Here is a 21,719-nt window from a genome sequence, read left to right as displayed (position 1 = left end):
AGCATAAATCAGTGGAGCTCTCACTGTCCTCATGGAAGCCAGGAGAGCGGAAAGCAGAGAACCATGCTCCTCCAGGTTTGAAATACTTACTTCAAACTGGATGCCAGGAAGGTGAACAAAAAAAAAAAAACACATTTGAAAGGAGAAGGTGGCTATTTAAGGGATGGAAAGACAGATTGTATTTACAGGGTCATGGGATAAGTTTAATGTCTCATCTGAAACAAATTGAGAACTGATTAGGCACCCAAAATGAAGCAAAGACTGAAGCCATTTATTAACTCCTGCTTGTGGTATAAGAGGAAATTCAGTTTTAAAAGCAAGTTGCAGATAGCTCTGGAAAATGCCTTCTCACTTTATAGAGCATTTTACAAGGATGAATCAGGTACCAAAGTTATTGCCAACAGTTGTTTTGCTTGGCTTTCTTAAAAAAGCAAACAAATAAACAAACAAAAACCCCAACAATGCCTTGTGCTGCCTTACGGAAACTTCAGGGTAGCCCTGGAAAATTCCCTGGCCCACCAATAGAGATGGAGGGAAGCTTTCCAGCGGGCAGGCCCTGGATAGGAAAAGAAGTTTTCTGCAGAAAAAAAAAAAAAAAAAAAGTTGGGTTTCATGGAAATATTTCCGTTTTTCAGAAGGCCAAAAAATTGAAGGAAGGACGTCTTCATTTTCAGGCAAGGTTAAATGATCATTTGGTCTAGATCAACGATTACTCCCCACCCTTTGTGGGTGAAGTTTTCTGCTGGAGCTCTGTTAACATGATTCATCCAGCTCTCTCCCAGGAGAGACATTGCTTCGTTGGCATCTCTCCTGTATCTTGAGAAACACAGTCCGGCCAGAGGAGAACGGAGGCAGCTGCTCCAGGCAGATTGCTTTTTTCTTGCACAGACCCGTCGTGTTTCTTTCACAGAAACAGGAGGAGTTAATCATGTTCTTGACACGAAAAAGCAAAGATACATTTGTTTTTTTGAGCCAGGCTGCAGTGATGAGAGTCAAGATGCTGATGTCAACCGCAGCGGTGTAATCAGCATACACCCACAGCTGGCTCCAGCAGCAAGGGAGGGTTCCTTAGGAATTACTACGTGACACCAAGAGACCAAGCTGAGAGCAGCAGGACTGCCACCAGGCCAGCTGCAATTTCTGCCCGTTGGCCTAAATCCCCTGCATCCCCGAATGAGCTATTAATGGTCAGATGGATGAAAGCAAGGTCAAAAGGCACTTCCAATAGGTCTGCAAGATCTTCACCGAGCCGTTAACTGTTCAAGGCAAGAGGCCCACACATCAAGGATGATCGGTCTTACAAAGCAGGCATTACATGCACTTTGGGAGCTTTCCTGGTTTTTCAAGACAGACGTTTTATTCTTCAAGATTTGAGCACGAAGTATTTATTAGCACAGGCACGTGTTTGGGTAGCTGGGACAGCCAGCCACAGTGGGTCAAACATCTGGAGCCCATGACCAGTCACTTCAGAACAACTTCTGGTGCGAGCGAGGATGTGCTGGGAGGTCATAAGCAAAACAAGAATGAATTTAGGGCAGTCATTGGGACTCATAATTGGTCTCCCAAGTGTGCACAATATGTTTGCACAGAGCAAAAGGTACCGCTCGCTGCATTTTGTGCTGTAACTATCAATAACGCTTTGTGATTGCCCAGGAGTTCAGGGCAGGTCAACATGCCATGAACAATTCCTTTGCTACAGAGATCAATGTTCTGCCGTGACTGGTATTTACTTTATGCCCTGAGCGATACAACCACTACTAGTTCTGCACCAGCTAATATAAGCAGACGGGGTACGCTGATGATATCTCAACCCCTCAAGATTTGTTTTGTCAAAGGACCACCATGCCCTGCCTTACCTACAAGAATTTGCTGGCGTTCATTAAGTGCGCCTGAAGGAACAGTTAGCTAGACATCCTGACACCAAGGCAGAACTAAAGACTATTTCCCTGTGTTTACTTACTAAACAGGAATCTCTTGGCCTTTCCACTCAAGAAAAACACACCCTTGTAAGATTTCGACCAGCATTTACATCCCCATAACAAATCCACACAGATTAACACAGTACTTTAGCAGGGGAATGCAGCCACATTAAGTGGCTACAAGTGTTTTCAAGGTCATTATGGTTACAAGTTACACAACACAGATGATAAGGAACACTGGGAAAGCAAAGTAGGAATCCAGAAAAACAACTGAAGACAAAACAGCACATCAGATGCTCTCATTCAAAGCCTCAGATGGTCATATCTTGGGGAGCTGTTACACAGAGCTGTTGAGCTTTGAGGCTCTTGCACAGTAAAGTTGCTTCAGGCACCTGTCATTTTAGAAGTCAACAGAGCACTCTTCCAGCAAATTTCCTGCTGGGCTTCTCCCAAATAATGTAAAACAAAGCCATCTACTCACTCTCAAAAATTATTTGGGATGACATATGCCTGCTCTGACTAGCAAGAGGCAACTGAGGCTTTTCATCCCCTGCATACACTTGGTCATTGAGGTCCTCTCTGAGTTACACCTGACACCTCGCATTTTGGGACAGTTGCCTTTGACATCCTTAGGATCTGATGCTACCAGCTCAACATGAGACAGCCTATCAAATACTCCATCAGAAAGAGGGCAAAACACTACTAAGGGTCAAAACATGGCTCTGCTGAAGAGAATACAAGTTATGTCTGTCCAAGCCACCCAAGGTTAGACTTGGACAAACACACTCATCACCAGCTGTAAAGCTCTATAGTTTGAAAATACAACTGATCGCACCCACAGAGACAAGGAATTGCTCACTGAGCCTTGCACAGTAAAACCAGAGCTGCTCTTTGCTTCCCCAGCTAGGAGTCCCACCAGCAGCAGTTGGACTCAGCAAAGACAGTCTTCTCCACAAAGCCCTCTGCTTTTCAGAAGGACAGCAGGGCCATCAAATCTTTCAGCTGTACCACATCACCAGGACACGTATTAGCACAAATTGGGGGATGTGAGCACTGACGCTTGCAATCTTAACAGCTTGGCTTGCACTTGCCTAGACTTTCACCCAGCCACGGTAGCAGCTAGCTTCAGAGCATGAGCCACAACACAGCAAGAGGACATTCCAGTGAGGGTCCCTGAAACAAAATTACCACCTTTATAACCTTTTCAGGAGCTTCAGTGGCACACATTTGGCACATAGGTTCAGGAAACTTTCAGACTCATTCCCATCTTCCTTTTCTCCCTCCTGTAGATGATACAAGGGTTTTCATGTGAGCCTGGTGCACATCAGTGCCATCTGTAAGGACCCTAATTCCTGGGTATTTACAAATGTTTTATTGCACAGCTGAAAACCATGAAAAGAAACAAATTATGAAGCATCTTGAGTGATCATGCACTCCCATGAGGCAGTTAAGATACTTATAGGAATAATTTACAACTGCATTATAAAATCCCTTGTCCTTTACAGTGATGCTGATGCTACAGAAAAATATAAATCAATACTGCAGAGGGCTTTCAAAAGTGCTTTTACTTAAGGTTTATAAGCAGGCTATGATGTCCAAGTTAAACGTGGGGGTTGCAAGCCTACAAACCAGCTACGTTCTTCCCTTCTGCAGGCTTTAGGCTGTCAAATCAAATGCAGAAATAGCTTCAAAAAAGGTTCAGAAGATGTAGGCACACCCCAAGAACCTGAGAAATCGTGCCTGCTCTTACAGACACAAAGCCATCTGAACTACTGAGGAACAGGAAAGCTTTAACACATGGAGAGTTACAGGCTTTTGGTCACACGGAGCTATTGGCAGCTGCCCAACTCATTATGCCCAGCCATCCTTTGAAGGCTATCGTTTTGTGAAACAGAAATCAATACCCCACACACTGCCACAAGCTGAGCCAGGGGGTCGTGACATTATATCACCAGCAAAGCGAAGAATGAAGGGATACGTCAGCAGCCCCGGGCATAGATGGTTCTCCCTCGGCATGGGATAACGTGCAGGTCAGGAAGCACAGCACCGGTTGATGCTGCAATATGGAGCGAAGGAGGGGAGCCAACAGCACATCTCCTCCAGGTTACTGCTGCAGATCTGGGTAGCATCAGGGAGCCTGGACTCCCGTCCCTCCAGGCTAGCACAAAGGCAGGTGCTGCTGATGGGTATTTGCAATAGCCCTGCGTGGCTGAGCTGACAACATCAGCCTGGTGTCAGACTGATGACTCTTACAAGCACTGCCTCCACTCAGACCCCACAACTCAATAGAAGAGCATTGCTTTATCATGAAAACATCATTACAAGTTGCAAGGGAAATGCACCTTTAAGTGAAGCATTTTAACATTGATCAACCTGAGGAATCTGCGTTAGCAATGGACAAAAAAAAGGCTTTAACCACATCCGACAGGATCACTCTTGTCCAGGTCTTTGGATCTCTTTGTTGCCCCATCAAGACGCTATGCCACCCTGCTGGGCTTGTACCCCTCAATGCTGGAGGCTGGCTCAAGCCACTTTTCATCCCTGTCTAAGAAATTATCACAGGAGACTTCGTGCAATTAGGCCTCAAAAATGGGGATGTCAGTCCTCCAGAGGAACTAAGCCTGCCTCATGAAAGCTATTTCAACCTTTGCTTTCACTGCACAAGGTGGGATTTTTTTACCCTGAGGATTTATATCAAAGCAAGACGCTAGTCAAGACACGGCAAGCCACTGTAGTTTTTACCTCTTTGTAGCTCGCCAAGGTGAATGTCAGTGGAAAAAAAATCTCAGAGGTGACCAGGCACAGAGATGGCCATCTAAAGTTACATGCCTCAGCACAAGAAAAATAAAAAACCCACCCCTATGTTTTTAGTAAAAGCAAACCTGGTCTCTCTCAGCGACAGGACTCCGTTTAGAAATCGGCACCAGGAGCGTAACGAGCTGCACAAAGCCAGCAGCTCACACCTCGCCATTTCTCCCCACAGTCCAACACGTCTCTCAGGATCCATCGCCTTTTTACAACCCAGCTAAACACAGCCCATCCCAGGGACACCGTACCTTTCAGTCAACATGTGCTTTTTCCTCGGAGCTGGCCTGGTGAAGGATATTTTTATATATATATATATATATATAATTTTTTTTTGTGTGTGTGTGTGTGTGTGTGTAGGCAATATTTCTCAGGGTAGCTCTAGTGTCTTATGGGATTCGAGGCACACACTGCAAACTGCTGATACTGCGTGCAAGAAATAACAAGGGGAGGATGTATAGGGATAATATTTGTACTGAATGTATGTTTTTCAAGAGCATACTTAAAAAACAGCTGTGTAAGCAAAGTGGGTAAGGAGAAGCATCTCTGGTAAAGTTCTGCAGCATGCAGGCTGGAGGTCAGCTCAAGAACAAGGTGGATGGTGTATAAGGAAAATCTGAGGCTCTGGATAGTGCCCTCAATTTTCCTGCTCCTTCTGTTTTTGACCATCCCTGATCTGTGCAATCTTTCAGCTTGCAGTACAAGCATCAGACATCCCCAAAATAAAAAGCCTGCAATGCTACGACTGCTTTAAATAAACCCTACTGAGCCCAGGCTGCTGCACCTAGCATGTCCAGCCTACCTGGATAGGAACTGGTGCCCCAGCAAGACTTACCATCTGAATGGAGATAATGCTTCCATTTAAGCAGCCACCACTTACTCAGCCAGTGCCAAAATCCCAAGGCTGACAAGATTAGGGAGAGGAGATGCTAGTTCTCATTTCACCACTCCCCTTAGCATCTTCCTCTGAAAAGCCTAAGATTTATTATCTGGCCAAAACATATCTTGTATTTGCTCCAGTCATGAAAAGCAGCAACAAATTGAGAGATGGAGTAGAATAGAGGTTTTCTGAGAGAATCAGCCTCATAAAGCTTTCCAAAGTTGCAGCTGACATACCCACTGGACAGATCCAAGCCGCTCCTAAAAAAAACACCCAGAAAGAGAACAGTTCCACCTAGAGAAAAAGTTAGACGTTGCATTTTAGATGGGCTGGAGTCCTACAGCATATATTTTCACGGGGAATATGCCTATGCAACAGCTGTTCACCTGGACCATCCATCCATCACTGCTCCAGCTACCCAGGCATCCCAGAAAATGTGGTCCAATCCTTCTTTTTTCCTCTTGGATACAGCATTTATTCTAAACTGAAAACAAAGAAAAGCTAAATATCTTTCAGCTTCAAATACTGCAGAGGTTTTATCCAAAACATTTCCTAAACATCTTCACTCAGCAAAAGAGGGCTGAGGTTTTAACTTCTTACTGTGCTTTAAATTTTTATTGTGTCTCTGAAATGGAGACATCATAAAAAAAGCTAGTCTTAACCCATTTCTTCCCTAACTGTGTTCAGGGGAAACTACATAAAGAACTAAAACAAACATTTACAGATAAAAACTGTATTTAGCTTTATGCAGGGGTAAAGCTCTTCATTACTGTACAACTATTTTGACCCAGACATTTCCCTACTGTAGCTGATCCAAAAAATATCTGCAAATTTCTCCTTTCGTTTTTAGTCTGGTTATGAAATGCCAGAGGATATCAACATTAATAAAATCTCCATTCTTTCTGGCCCTCACAAACAAGCAGAAATTGTCATAAAACAAGAAAGAAAATAAGAAACTGATTCTTGGCTGAACTATAATTAAGTTAAAGCTCTGGAAGTTCAGGGAAAGCTACATTACACAAATTTTATTTGATGAAATCAATTATACCTATGCTGGAGATAAGTTAGTGATTTAGCTTTGCTTATGCTAATGCCTATCACTTCGGGGTGGGTTTTGCCTGGCAGAGAAGATGGGGATGAGGTGTGGTATTAATGCGATGTGCTTAGGCAGGAATGTGCCTCTTGATTCCAGGAAGGGAAGATGGCTGCAGGGAGGCTTCCACACAGGAGAACCGACGGCAGACTCCTCGGGACCATCACCTGTGGCATCTGGATGCAAGTCCAGGCATGTTCTGACAGCAGCAGTGCTTATTTGCTAACGTGCTTTTCCAGAGCTCACAATACACAGAAGGTTTTTGTGACGTTTTGAACACTGGGAGGGGTGGGGAGATGTGAATGTCTTCTGGAACTTTTGGTTCGGGTTGGGTTTTTTTTCCTCTTTTCTTGGGCTGGGCTAGCTTTTGGCTGTTTATTTGGTTTTATTATTACCAGTTCTAGTTAATGTAATTTAATAGTTAATATAATACCAGCAAATACCAGCACTAGAATACTGCAAAAGGGTAAGACAGAGCAGATCTGCTTGTGCAAGTAGAGAGCAATTGCTTTCCTCTCTTCTGAAAATGGTGCATCCACCCTAATACAGCATCAAGTGCTAGGGGGAAAAAGAAAAAAAAAAAAAAAAAAGACAGGTTAAAAGCAACTGTGAAAATTATCTCATCTAGAGATCCTTGGGAACTAATCACCTCTGGACAGGAGGGAGAGCCTTACAGTACTCATTTGACACTGGAGAAATCAAAGGCAAGTCCAAAGGCTTCACCTGATTTCGGAAGGGGGCAATTATCTGCTAATGATCCTTGCTGTAAGGCAGTCACACTGAGCTGGATACAAAGCTTAGAAAGCAAAACGGTCCTGGTGCCAGAGATAGGTGCCACCTCTCCTTTAAACTGCATTACTCGGAGACTGCTAATAAACTAAAGACCAGGGAGAGCAGCATCCCCATCCTGCAAAATGCCAAGTACTGTGGTTTTGATCCAGCAAACATACATGTGAAACAGCTTTCTCATGCCACCGCTGCTGGGTAAAGTGATAGCACCATGCAAAACATATTGCAAGGGTGATGCCGTTGGTGACACTCAAGCTGTAAGAGGATCCAGCCGTCCATCCTCAGCTGACAGATCCGAAATCTTTTGAAAAGAGAAGAAATTGCTCGAGTGTCCTATTGCAAACCAAGTTTTTGGAGGCTTCTTGCACCACTTGATAAAGCAGTGCATTTCCACAAAATGAAAAAACAAATGAGCAAAGTCAAAACCAAGTTTTTGTTTGCTTTAGAGCAAAGGAACCAGCCCCCAGAAGTGAAACCTTATCTTGTGCCTCTAACGGTCTGGATTCCTGTCTTCACCTCGCTCCTGCAGTTTCCTTCACCAAGGCTGGCCTCTGACTGTCTCTGGAGGGTCCTCCTCTGGCCACATGAAAGGCTTTTCACACCCCTCTATGGCACCAGCCTTCAATACATCCTAAAAGTCAAACTAGCGTTTAGATCCCTTCCTGCTAGATCCAGGCTCAGGCTGCTGAGCTTTAAGTCTCCAACACAGACACGGAGTCTAAACGTACCGTGAAGAGACCTAGAAACAAAGGCCCTTAGGGTTTGCATAAATGGAGGTTTACTTAATTTGAAGGTCAACATCAGATTTCTGCTGTACCTAAAGTAAATACTATCCATTAACGGAGGTAACATGGCATTTATGTTTTCATACACACACTAGAAACTTAAAAGCTACAGCACTTAACTTTCTAAGCATCATTTTTAATAAATTGTACATCTATCCGTTTTCAGCCATGCAAATGCATTGGACTGGGGGGAAAAAGAAAAAAAAAAAAAAAAAAAGGAAAAACAAAAAAACAGCTGTTCCAGAGATATGCAGCCTTTTTCTTCAGCTTCATAGAAATGATGCTGAGTTCAAACTGCCCAAAGTGAGACACATCAGGGAAGTTCCTATAGCTTGGCACTGCATAGGTACCCGTGCCAAGCAAGCTCACACCTACCCACAGCATACTGCTGGGGCACATGTAAGTGGGTGAACCAGACAGACGAAGCAGGGTGTGGGGAGCAAGCCTGAGAAGGTGGTGGAAATTTTAAAAATAAAAATAAAAAAATAAATCAAAGCTTCCTGACCAAGTTCCCAGCTGATATCACATACCAGCACCAGCTGGTTGCTAGTGGATATAGTCCATATGAAAACAAGAGGTCTGGTTTCTGTAATTCACACCAAGAGCAAATAGGCTAAGCCCCATTGCACCGACTGAAGTTGTCTTTGAGGAAAGCATTTGCAAGGCAAGTTCACTCTTCTTTCCACATGCCAGTGAGGGATGCCTGCTTATCGCAAGCACTTCTGTCCTGGTCAAGGACAGCAGGTGATGGTGCCTGGTGCCAAAGGCTGGTGCCTGCAGACAGGGAGCCGGCGCTTCTAGTTCTCTGACAGCAAAAAGTAATACAAATTCCCATGGACTGCACCCATCTGCAAGCGGTTTAACCTCATTTCACCCACTGCTGCAAGTTATTCTTAGGCATTTTGCTTTCCCAGACCTCCCCATCGTATACAACATTTCTCACAGGTCCCATCTCCATGACCTTTCGGTTGTCCTACTCACTCACCTGTATATATGAATGTCACCTGTAAAATACAGTCTCAGTCAGATCTCCCTGACCTATTTGCACCCTACAAAAATTCCTCATGCTAACATTAGACATGCTTGAATTAGCAAAGAAATGAAAACAGGCCCCAGGGAAGAAGTGGGCTGGAGGAAAAGACAGAGATGTAATGCTGAGCAACCGTGTCAAGTCACAACTGGCCACATTAGCCATGTTTGAGGGTTCCTTGTGTCAAAACAACACCTCTGTAGCAAAGGAAGAATCCTGCCTGCCCAGTCCTGCATCACCCTGGGCTCTTTTGCCCCACACAGGCTTCTTTGAGGCATCAGCATCGGCAGCTACACGTCCCATAGCTCCGTGGCTCCATTGCTTTGCACTAGCCGAACCCATGAACCACCAAAGGCTTGGCTCTGTAAACTCAGTGCTTTCGAAGATGCTTTGCAAAGTTACTATGCAATTCTGGGAAAGGAGTTCAGATAGGAATTAGTGACTTTTGTCTGGAATTAAAGACTTGCGAAGTTTAATGAAAGTCATGAAAATTCCTAAACAAACAAACAAACAAAAAACCAAAAAAAAAAAAAAAAAAAAAAGAAAACACCACCTGTTGTTTCCAAAACAAGCTTTTCCCCATTAACAAACACCAGGAAAGATTCCAGCAATTCTCTTACCCACCTCATAAAAATGGCTGAAAATGAGAAAATAAGTTCATTTTCTTTTCTTCTTATATCTCCTCAGCCTCCTTTTGTGCTTGAGGATCTCAGGAGACAGCACAGAGGTGACGAGAACATCGATAACCCCCTTTTAAGGTTGAGTCAAATGAGGCATTGAATAGTTTCTGTGATTTACCCAAGCAGAACCATAATCCCAACTTATTTGCATGTGAAATACTGTCTCCCAAATTAACTTTGCCAGTTGAAAATATGACTCTGGGGAGGGGCAGGAGGGTACTGTCATTTAGTATACATATATTTATATTTCCTGGCTCAAGGGGGTATAAAACTATTTCCAATACTCATTAAGCCCATTTCATTAATGCATTTTTAATACTGTGATGTAGTTAAGAGCATTAACAATGAAAAAATACTAAATAGCCCTTCTCCAAGCACCCCTTCAAAAGCACATGAGCTGCAGGAGCAAAACACATGACTAGAAGAGCTGGGATTCTGAACACACAGGTTAGGCTGCAACAGCAACTCTGCAATGGTCCAAAAGGAAAAAAAAAAAACTAAATAAAAGCACTCTTTGGCTCCTACTAGATTAATTGACTGAGAAATAAGGAGGACTTCTGTCCAAGAGCAGACTGACTGCTCCCCATCACACAAACTATAAGGGGTCTTTTATGTTAGGGAACTTTCTATCTGTTGTTCCTAAGCTCTCCAGATCTGACCACGCTGCCGTGTTGTAGCCTTCAACACAATATGGAAAGAAAATTGACCACCTTTAAAATAGCTCCACAGATTATAACCCTGGGAGAAAACATTCAAAAAACATTAACGGTCAGATTTAAATCCACAAATATAATGAAATGCACAGTTACTGATGAAACTCCCTCCTTAACAGACTGGACCAAAATCAACCCTGCTTACAAACCACCCGGCAGATGAACCTGGCCCAGCCATGGCTCAGATCTTCCGTCATAATGAAAGCTTGTCCATGGTTTGAACCCAGCAACAATTAACCTTGACAGGGGGAGATAAGATTCAGGTTTCAAAGAACAGAGCATTTACTGGGGTTTTGTGTGCTTTCATGAGGCTTTGATTATTATTTTAATCCAGTTGTTTGCGGTTTGTTTCCTTTTTTTTTTTTTTTTTTCCTCCTCCTTAATGGTAACATTGAAAAGATAAAAGTCTACGTGCTCATGGCAGGAGCCAAAGGATGGCTGAAGTCCAACCTACCTCCACCCCACCCCACTCATCTGATATGCTTCCAGAGCAGGGGGAACCAGACAAATAGATGCTGTGGATAGCTTAGGACTGACTCGCCTCAGACTTTCTGGAAAAGGGAGAAGAACTCATTAGGCTAAAATGAAAGCCAAAAGTAGTTATGAGAGTGCTCTTTTAGGGAACTAAAATAAGAAGCCAACAGAACTTTACATTCTTCCCAGCAGGAAGCCTACAGTCATCCATGACGCTGCTGATAGCCCTCCATGCCTGGCAAGGTTCCCACTCAACCATCTGGAGCTCATCCATCAAGGTGCAACTTTGAGGAAGGAGACTGAGCGCCTGGCAAAGGTGTTCAGAGAGCAGCTGGGAAGAGGGTTTTGGCTCCCGAGCTTCAGTGCAGTTTCACTCGACAGCAACTGAGGGTACATCTCTTCTGCAGATGGTGCAGGCAGTCCTAAGCTGACTTTGAGATAACTAGCAGTCACTGCTGACAGCGGCAGCAGAGTTCAGAACGTGCGTTGAAACCCTCCCGAGAGGCTAAGCAAGTAGTTGGGCCATTTGCCCAGGTGGCTGCTGCACTTTTATCGGTACCAAAGCTAGTTAAAGCCAGTTCACCTCATGTCTCCACGAACCACAAAGCCACCGCAGCTCCTGCATCATAGAGGAATACCTGCATCACTTCTGTTCTCACCAGCTGACGTTTTGATCTTGCTGATGTCTTCAGCAGAGCTCCATCCGTCTGAGGGCCAGGAGTTTGCTCTGCACCTCCGGCTCTCCTTTGAAGGTAGCAGTGATATTCACCCTCCTCGAGGGCTGTTAATGAGAGCGTGTTCTCTAGTTAGGTGGAAGTACGGCTCTGAAGCCTCTACTAGAGCTTTTCCAGACAATGCAGCCACAGGAGGTCTTTAAATAAGAGGAAAGAATCAAAGATAGGGAGTGACCTGGTCAAATCAGCTGGGGAAGAAGATGTAGGGGGAGGTGGGAGAGAGCAAGCGCACTGGAAGCGTTGCAGTTTTCTTCCCATGTCCATTGGGCAGCAAATAGCAGTGGCATAAAAGTTCACAAGTGCTCTCAATATTGGCAAATATCACACAGAAGGGCTTGCCATCCACACTTCCAGAAAATATCCACCAGCATAAGAGAAAAGCAAACTACAACGTAATATAATGGATATCTATATGCTATTTATAGCCTCTCCCACGCATACACACACTTGTGTCCCCACGGTATTTTCTTGGCTGCACTTGCAACCCCTGGTTTTGCATTCACACAGCATGTACTGAAACCAGCCATTAAGTTAAACACACAGAATTTCCTTCTCTTGTCCTAAAGTTAACTTGGAGGACACCTTGTTGAAGGTGAGAGGAGTAGGTGGGGGAAGGAGAGGAATGAGAAAGGAACAAAATTTTTGCAATGAAGCTACCACTAGAGCATGCAAGAGCCACTCACTGCAGTAATGAAAAGACAGCCTAGGTTGAGCTGCTCCTCCCCAACACACACCTCCATCCTAAGATGAAGCTGCCACATCCTCCCTTGCAGTCCCATACCTCCTCTCCACAGAAACCCTCAAAGATGCAACCCATCCACCTTCAGGTAAAGCTCAGCCCTCTCTTACCCACAGCAGCTCCTCAAGACCCTTCCCTCCACTTTTAAATATTTTGTTCTTTGTTGGGATGCTGTAGGCACACTCAGTTCTCTCCTTAAAACTCCTGCAGCTCTCCAGCCTCATGCTAGGAGTGACCACTTACCTTCTGACAACCACGTTTGGCCAAAACCTGAGAAGCTCTTTTTCCAAGGGCTGTATAGAGATCAGGACTGCAACACAGCTTTTAAAGCATACTGCTTTCCCTGAGACCACTAGCCAAAGTTAAAGCAGTCTGTTTGCTAAATAGCAATCCTACAAGGATCTGCTACTGTGATCTAAATCACCTGGCAGAGGGCACTGGGGGAATGAGGAGGGCAAGACCCGGGGATGCACCTGGTCAGGCCCTGCAGAAAAGATGCACCTACAGGCAGAACTCAGCCTCCTCCCAGAGCCTGAAACGGCACCAAACCCACAGCTGAATCGTGTCTTATTTCAGATTTTCAGCCACTAGATCAAAGGACGAAGGCACAAGGATACAGTAATAACCTGCAGCCTGACCTGCCCCAGATTTTTTTAACTACCCTGGAAAGCTACTGCAAGGGCTTTAGGGAAAAAAAACAACACTCCCAATAACATTGAAGAGCCAGGTTTTAATATTGCGTGCATCATGGTCTGGCTCACAGCAGGTCACCAACCTCGGACAAAACCTGGTTAGAGGGGGAAAGTCTTTGTAGTGGCCCAGGAGCCTCTAAAAAGGGAAAGGAAAAAAAAAAGGGGGGGGGCCCACCACACCTCCAGAAAAACAAGGCACATTAGCAAAGTGACTGCACACGGCTCCCAAAACATAAACAAGCCATGGGCAGACTTGATTTTTAGGAAGAAATGGGTAATGCAGACCTAAAGAAATAGCTCCTGGGGCCAAACCACCAAACCAGGACTACTTAACTATGCCAGAGCTTGTGAAACCTCACCGAGCAGCGCTCAGACCTGCTGCTGAGCGCGGGATGATTCAGCCTCTGCCACATCCTCCCCTTTACAGCTTTAAAGAGCCATTCGAGCACAGCTTTTTTCCCGCTGCTTGATGCTTTCAGATCCTTGACCTGGTAACCGTATCACATCTGCTAACTATTATCAGAGGAGGAGAAAGGCTCTCCCCTCCTCACTTCCCCCAAGGTGCGGACCCAGCGCTGCACTGCGCGGTGTTGTGTCTGTAGAGCTGAAAGCCGTCAGGCTGCAATTCAAACAAATCAGATCTAATCACCCTTATCACAAGGGCGATAAAATCAGCAACACTGAGGGGCTACAAAAACACAAGCCACCAGGGAGGTATTTCACCATAGGTACAGAAAGTCAACACCTCTGAAGAGCTGTTTTCCCATAGCGATCTTGCCCCACAGAGAGCATCAGATCACAGTGGGGCACTGCTGAAAATCAAGCATCTGTGCAGGTTCTCTGCCGTCTTTTGCGGTTCTAAAAAAATGTTATTTCCCATACTCTGCTGCTGGAAGAGGGGTACAAGACACAGAGGGCTGTGTTCCAGAATGCCCTGTGGCTCCTACATTTTGGGCAAAGTGGTCACAAACCGACTACAGATAGACTGATACCAAGCCGGCCATGCTTAACAGGTGCAGTGATGTCCAGATTAAAAAACAGAGACAGATGCTGGTGCTGGGGAGGTGACCGCAAGTCTTATTTTGCTTGCACACCTCCCCCAGGACCCTGGCACAGGCGTTCAGCTGGAGGTGAGGGTTTTCTGAGGCTGGGACCCCACTCTAGAGGACAATACAGTCTTGGATGTTCAGAGAAGCACAATAGGGCTGGAAGTGTCAACCCTCTATCTGCGTGTAGCGGTATCCCGCAGCTGGTTCTCCTTTGCCTGGCCAGCAAGCCATCGCCAGCCCCAGTCCTGAACCAGCCAGCTCAGCGGCACCGCACCACAACGGGAACAGCCCTTGGCAGGTTGCCTGCCTCGGGCTGCCTGTACTCTCTGAACCGCAGTTGCGATAAGATTTTTCTAGTTAAGGTCAGCTCCAGAGGAACCACCTGGAGCCCTTGGCCAGCTAAAGGAGAACCTCTGCCCTCATATGACTCACCTTCCCATCGCAGGAGAGCCTGAGAAGCATTTAGGAGAAGCGCATTTTGCAGGATGAGGAGCACACAAGCACGCAGACGACCAGGGAACTTCCTGACACACAGCCTGTAACTGTCTGTTAGTCACGGTGGCTGCTGAGCCCTGACCTCCCTCCAGTGAGCATGACGCAAAACAAAGCTCCACTTACAGATTTCAACACCAGCAGCAAAACGTCACCAAGCAATGGAAAAATAAGGGTTGGAAAAGACCTCGGGAGGTCACCTAGTCCAGCTCTGCACAACATGGAAAAGTCAGCGCTGTATGATCCCCATCAGGCGCACGTCTAACCTATTCTGAAAGGCCTCCGGTAATAAAAGCAGCATATTCTAGGCTTTTGCTATATATGTCGTGATTTTGAGCAGTACTTGGAGAATGGAGGGCACAGAGGGGAATAGCTGCATAATAGCTGAACATTTCATTACAGAAATGTTGCAGCACCTGAGGGGAAGCTGCCAAATAGATAAGCAGATCTCAGCCATACCTCAGTGCAAAACGTAAGGACAAGACCACCAGCAAGGAGGCAAGGACATGAGAGCGGAGTGCCCCAACCGATCTGGCCAGGCCATCTAGCAGGGCTGTGACATCTGGCAGAGCCGGCAGGGACTGACCCTCTTTCACCATGCAACGCGAAGGTACCAACCTCGGCACTGCCTGGATCCTGCAACGGCTACATCCCACAGAAGTTGGCCTGACATCCTTCTCGGGGATTAAAAAACCAGATAAATAAAAAATAAAGCCACGTTCTTCGCTGCACAGGAGAGGGAGTCTCAGCAAGATGAGGGTCTGGGTATGTTTACACAAACATGCAGACTTTTGAAAAGAACAGTGGAAACGCTTTGCACGAAATCCCATTAGCAAATAACGGGATTTCTGGGAGCACCATCTGTGCACCACATTGAACACTCAGCCCAGAGCGTGGAGACTAAAGCACATTGCATATGGAAACCCAGACAAAAGAATACACAATCATACACAAAGGCAGGGAGAGCACGTATAGGATGGGGAAGAAGCCAGAAGAGCCTTTTTCCTCCCCATCCTCACAATAGCCGAAAACCCATTCCCTTCACAACCTCCCCACAATGGTTCCTGAGACATCTCACGTCACCTCTGTGCCCACTGTGAGGCCCCACAATGTTGCTGCAGAAGGGGAAAAAAGTGCTTTTTCATGAGTGAGAATCAGCTGGCAAACCAAAACCGTTCAGTGCGAGGTGATACAGAGGTCTGGTATTGGAAATACCTTTTTTTCCCCAGGTGTTTTCCAAAGAGGTCTCCCAGATTTCTCAGCCAAAAGGTTACCTGGAAAAGGCTCTATCTCATTTGTGAGCTTCTTCAGGTCCATCTCAGCAGAAAGGGACCTGGGAAAAGTCCAGGAGTAGCCACCCTGGGGTAACTCTGAAACAAAGCAAGAGAGGATTTGGCTTGAGTGGTTTTTGGAGAGCAAAACAAACCCAACTTTACAAATCAACAGCTTCAATGAGCCACCTCCAGTGGCTCTCAAGCACCCTTTTTCCTTCCCGCTTCCAAATGTCTCCCTCTTTGTCCGCCCTCTCGAGAGTTCTTCAACAGCATCCTCCAAAACAGCTATTACAGCAATCACTGCAATTAATTGATTTGCATATCCCCAAAGCCCCATCATTAGTGCAACACAGCCAAGCGTGTTAGTGTTTAATAATATCAATCAACAATTATTCATAACATCCCGCCCCAGCAGACCTAAATATAGAGACAAGCATTCATGCGAAAACAAAAAGGAAGAAAAAAAAAAAAAAACCAGCAGCTAAACAAAAGAATTAATTTAGAGCAGAATCAGGATCATAGAAACCAGGCGGACAAGAGACAAGGTCAGATGTCTCGCTCCCAGCTCATGTGCAGCTCTCCTAACCTGCCTGCTCTCAGTTACTCAGCTACAACTAAATAAAGTGGTTTTCTCCTTGCGGTAAACAGCCAGCATACACAATGAGCATATATGCTCATGGGGTAGAAACAACCAAGAGGCGACTTTCATAGCTTGCTGGCCACTGTTCAGAACAGCACTTCAGCAAAAGCTCGAGAGGGTCTCCATTCAGGACAACACTCAAACACACGCTGAAATTTAAGTACGTGCTTAAATCCTGCTCCTCCTCAGGCCAGGCACTAGTAAAAGTGAAAGACTGCTATCCAGTTTTCCAGGCATTTTTAGCAATACAAGCTGCACCCCTTAGGGACCGTATGCTCTTCATTTACCTGCGACTTTGGAGCCAAAGCCTGTTCGCTTAATGCGTGAGGCTTTCAGGACACAAGTGGTCCTTTCGTGCTGGGATGGGAGAGACCCTCACACCAACACTGGAGCCTGGAGGTACCATCCGCATGGAAACAGCACACAACACCACAAACCAATGGGAAAACTAGCATCAAGGCTGCTCTTTATCAGTGCGTTTAAATGGTTCAAAGCTGAACTAAGGCTCTAACTAAACCCAGGACCTTGCTCAGAAGACAGGTGATTCAGTGAAGGAACCACATCTAACCGAGCTATAGCTCAAAAGAGCCAGAAACCCATGCTGCTGAGACAAACCCGCATTTCACACATCAAGAGGGAGGCACAACCACCTCAGCCCAGTCTCCCTTCTCTGTGATGCAGCACCCAAGATTTACACATTTGCCATTTGTGGTATCCTCTTCTCTTGTTATGGGGCCTCCTCCCCAGCAGTGCAGGAATGAGATGGTCCACAGCCTGTCCACATGCTACACAAGCCAAGGACCAAGGCACTCTGCTGTGGGAGGGTGAGGACCTGCACAAGGAGCCTTGTCAGAAGGTACATTTCCCAGCTGCAGCCATGCAGCAAGGCAATGTGAGCCTAGTATGAGACCACCAGCACAAACGTGACTACGCACACACATGAGGACATCAGAGAGCTGATAGATCTTCACCATCCAGTGAGTTTTGCATGGTCCATCACCACCTTCAACAGCAGGAGGTGGCCTTTGCAAGAGCCTAGTGCCAGATTACAGTAACATAATTAACAGATACGTTAACACGCACACTGACTGAGCAGAGACAATGGCATCTCGCTCCAAAACAGTCACCAAGCAAAATTCAGGCATTCATCTCCTTTGCTGGTGTAAACTGATGGCACCAAAGGCAACGAATTAGTCTGCACCACCGGAAGAGGTGACTGACCGTGGTGACACAAAGCCACAGCCTTGCTGCAAGTCACAGCTTTTCACTGAGCTGGCAGAGTCCTGCTCTGACAACACATCTTATTTATTAAAGAAATTATGCCAGGAGGGGCTCCATAGGTGCTTCCTGCTCTCACAGATGCAGCCAAACAGCTGGTGGGGCAGCTATGTCTTCAGCCTTCATCACTCACTACGTTCTAACCATCCAGCAGTGCCCCGGTGGCTTCAAAGCCATCTTAATTTTCCTTCATCCTCACCCAATGTCCTGCAGACAGCTCCATCAACACAACCATGGGGTGGCAAACGGTCCAGGTATCACAGAGGGTGGCAGGAAGGAAGGACCTGGCAGGAAGGAAGGACGTCAAGAGAAACGTCCCTGCAAGCATGGGTGAGGGGAAGGAGCAGCTCTGCATGTCACCCTCTGGCACTGAGACAAGTTCTCCAGTACACGTTTCCCTCTGCTTTGGCTCCATTGATCCTGTAACTGTGCTAAAGCTATATCCCAACACTGTAAATCACACCAGTTTGAGAAGGAGGACACCCTGCTTCCCAGCTCAGCGCCCAGGGCCCATGCTAAAAGCAACCACCAGCTACCATCTGCAGACTAAACAAAGCTATTTTTACACTGCCTGCAGCCTGGACCCCTAACTGGACACTCATCCAGCATGAAATCTCCTATCTGCAATTCTTTCACACCCCTCCCTGCCTCCATCGGTGCTGATGCTGGGGGATTTTTTGTGCCTTGATGATAGGACAGAACAAAATGCAATGTCTCATTAAGCGCATTCTAAACAGAAAAATACAGAAGTAAGATTTTAAAGCCCCCTCACATTTTGTTGGTCCTCCGACTTCCCCCACTGCTTGTAACCACACACAACATGCCAGGAGGTGGGCCCAAGAAATGAACTGCCGAAAGCATGAGCAGGAAGCAAGGCAAACTACAATTGCAGTCAACCACTTCAAAAAGGCTTCAGTTTTGCTCAGAATAGCTTGAAAGGAAACTTGCCGCTCACGCATGTTCATCCTTCATCTTTGACCCGTTTTAAAAGAAATACTAGTCTGATTATGTCTTGTTTTTCTTAGGCAAAAAGAGTTTCTAGAAGGCAGGGTCTAAAAGCAAAACATAAATAGAAAATATAAACACTTCCTCAAAAGCATATTGTTTGTTTGTGAAATTATCAGCAGCTTTCACTGTCTCCCAACAGCAACTGATAGATTTCGGGGGAAAAGGAAAGTATTCGTGGCCACAATGCTGTTTTGCAGAATAATGTGGAAGGGAAAATCCAAAACTACTACGAACACAATGCTGAAGACCTAGAGAGAGGTTTAGCCTGAGGCAAACATCTCCTAACTGCTGTAATTACTGTGAAAGGTCATCAAGGACACCTCCCTATGCAAGCTAGAAAAGTTCCTGTAAGCATTTCACGTGGCTAGTTCAGCTTTTTTGGTAAACGTAGCAAAGCTCTGACATTGAGCCATATGAGATGATATCAGCAAACAGGCATCTTTCTCAGAAAGCACATGCATAAGAAAGCTGAGGACATTAACTACTTTCCAATTCCTTGCTATCTTGCTCTTAAACACAGCCATTAAACAGAAAGTTGAAAACACTGGATAAAAAGGAAAGGCTGCACACGCAGGGCTTTGCACTGACCAAGACATGTTCTGAAGCGAGTACAAAAGACTTCAGTGTGCAAATATAATCGGATTTAAGAGCCAAATTCCTCCCACCTTCAGCCCTGGAGTGTCCCCGTGCATCCTGTGCTCCAGCAAAGGCTGGCTTCTGCCAGCTCTCCTGCCCACGGTGCCTACTTGGTGGCACCCTCCTGCAGCCAGATAACGGCACACACGCCACGTGCTGCTCACTCTGCAGTCCAGAGACAGCGCATGCTCCTCTCGCAGGCAGACATCGACACACGCCAACACCCTGCTCTGCAATTTGTGCGTGTGGCTTAATTAAAGGCAGATGCAGAGGACGGTTTGCATGAATGTTTATCCTTAGGTGCTTCCCTCCCTGGTACCCACTCGTGGGGTGTGCAGGAGGACATGTAGGCAGCTTGGAGCAAGGAGTCCTTCAAACCCTGCCCTCTGCTCTGCACAACATCTGGGGCTGCCAAGGGGCTGTTCACATCTGGGCAAGCAGGCTGAAGCCACGGCATACGCAGGCCACCCGATTTCACCTGTCTCAGACAAAACGATTATATTGGGGCTGGACTGCTTCCTTTATAGTCGCAGATCTCATTTTCAGAGGCGGGGGGAGAAAGCCTTCGATCTATTAAGTGTCTTTGTAAAGGACTCGCTGTTGGCATCTGACTCTCTCGGCAAGATAAATATACAGTCGTTTAGGTTGGAAGGGACCTTTGGAGGCCACTTGGTCCTGCTCAAAGCAGCAGTAAATAAATCACAGCATGTCTCCTCTGCTCATGCAGCCAACGGCACAGGTGGGGGACGCGTGAGGGGCAGGGAAGTATGCAAGAGACCTCAACACAAAAAAAAATCTCTCCTGCTCTGAACAACACCATGGAAAACAATTCTCCTACCTGAGAAGAGGCTGCTAAATCACCCATTGCCCTGACTGACTACCTCAACAATCTGATGTCTTGCTCCAGAGCCTGGGAGGTCTCCTTTCCCCAAAAAGCAGGGTTTAGACCTCAAGTTCCAACCAAAGAAACACTCAGGTGCATAGAAAGCGCATAACTGGCCTGTGCTTGCAGAAACAAGTGTACTCAGTGCCTTTGGTCTAAATCTTACTCCTTTCCTCCAAGGGCCGGTGGCATTATTGTACACTTTGTAAAGCAGTTTTGTTCCAGCAAGGGTCTACCTGACTTCATTTACCCCACATAGCCAACTTGGGAAGAGCTGTAACTGCAGTCTCAAAGGTGCTACACCACCATACACTAGTGTCAGATAAAGGAAATTCTGCAAAGCCTGTTTAACTGAGCAAATTCACCTGCTTCCCGCTTTAATCTTGATGCAGGAAGCAGAAAACCCCCACACGACCCCTCTCCAACTCAGACAAAATTTTTCCCTGTGCTCACTCCCAGCTACAACCCCACAATAATTCTGAGCTACTTCTCCTCTGGCCTTTTTACTTCATTTCACCATACCAAAAGCAGAGGCAGGCCTGGAAATTAAATTGCAGCCACCAGTTTCATTCATAAATTTGGCTGCATGTTTGCAAAGCGATTTGTTGTTATTTCTCACCATTCACCACCTTGAAGCCAGGGAGTATTGTTTTTATTGCTATTGTGAGAACAAGAGCAGGGGAAAAAAATAATCCTAAGCTTCCCTTCCCCTCCCAATCAAATATAATAGAGGAGAGAAAAAAAATAAAAAACAGGGCGGATGTCAGATCCTCAAGGATTTTTTTTTTTTTTTGAGCTATCTACAGGAGCTCAGCCTGGTGCTGCAGGTTTACTGAGTCTGAATTTTATCAATGGGCTGCATTAGGTCCATTTGAAAGGGCAGCAGGTGTTCGAACAATGAACCCAGGCTGCCTCTACATCTGGGCTACAAAAGCCATCTCCGTGTTTACAAGAAACAGGATAATCAAGAAAACATCCTGCCACAGGCACCTAAAAAACTACAGCCTCTTGTTATTCATTTTTCTCTCACACTTCACCGGTCTATTTATAGCACGAGAAGCTGAACCAGGAGGAGAGAAAAAAAAAAAAAAGAAGTTTCACACTCACTTCCACGCAGAAGTGACGC

At 45.9% G+C, this 21,719-nt stretch overlaps 1 protein-coding gene across 1 annotated transcript in view; it reads right to left on the bottom strand.

The window, feature by feature from the left end:
• Window positions 1-14,938, bottom strand: part of ACKR3 (atypical chemokine receptor 3) — a 33,672-nt gene extending 18,734 nt beyond the window's left edge. Inside the window, exon 1 of the mRNA XM_080399866.1 lies at window positions 14,815-14,938. The gene's annotated coding sequence lies outside the window, so the exon portion shown is untranslated. The remainder of the gene's footprint in view (window positions 1-14,814) is intronic.
• Between the last annotated feature and the right edge of the window lie 6,781 nt (window positions 14,939-21,719).

This window comes from Falco punctatus (assembly GCF_963210335.1).
Source record: "Falco punctatus genome assembly, chromosome: 8".
In the NCBI taxonomy this organism is placed as follows: domain Eukaryota; kingdom Metazoa; phylum Chordata; class Aves; order Falconiformes; family Falconidae; genus Falco; species Falco punctatus.
This window is presented reverse-complemented; position numbering and strand designations above follow the sequence as displayed.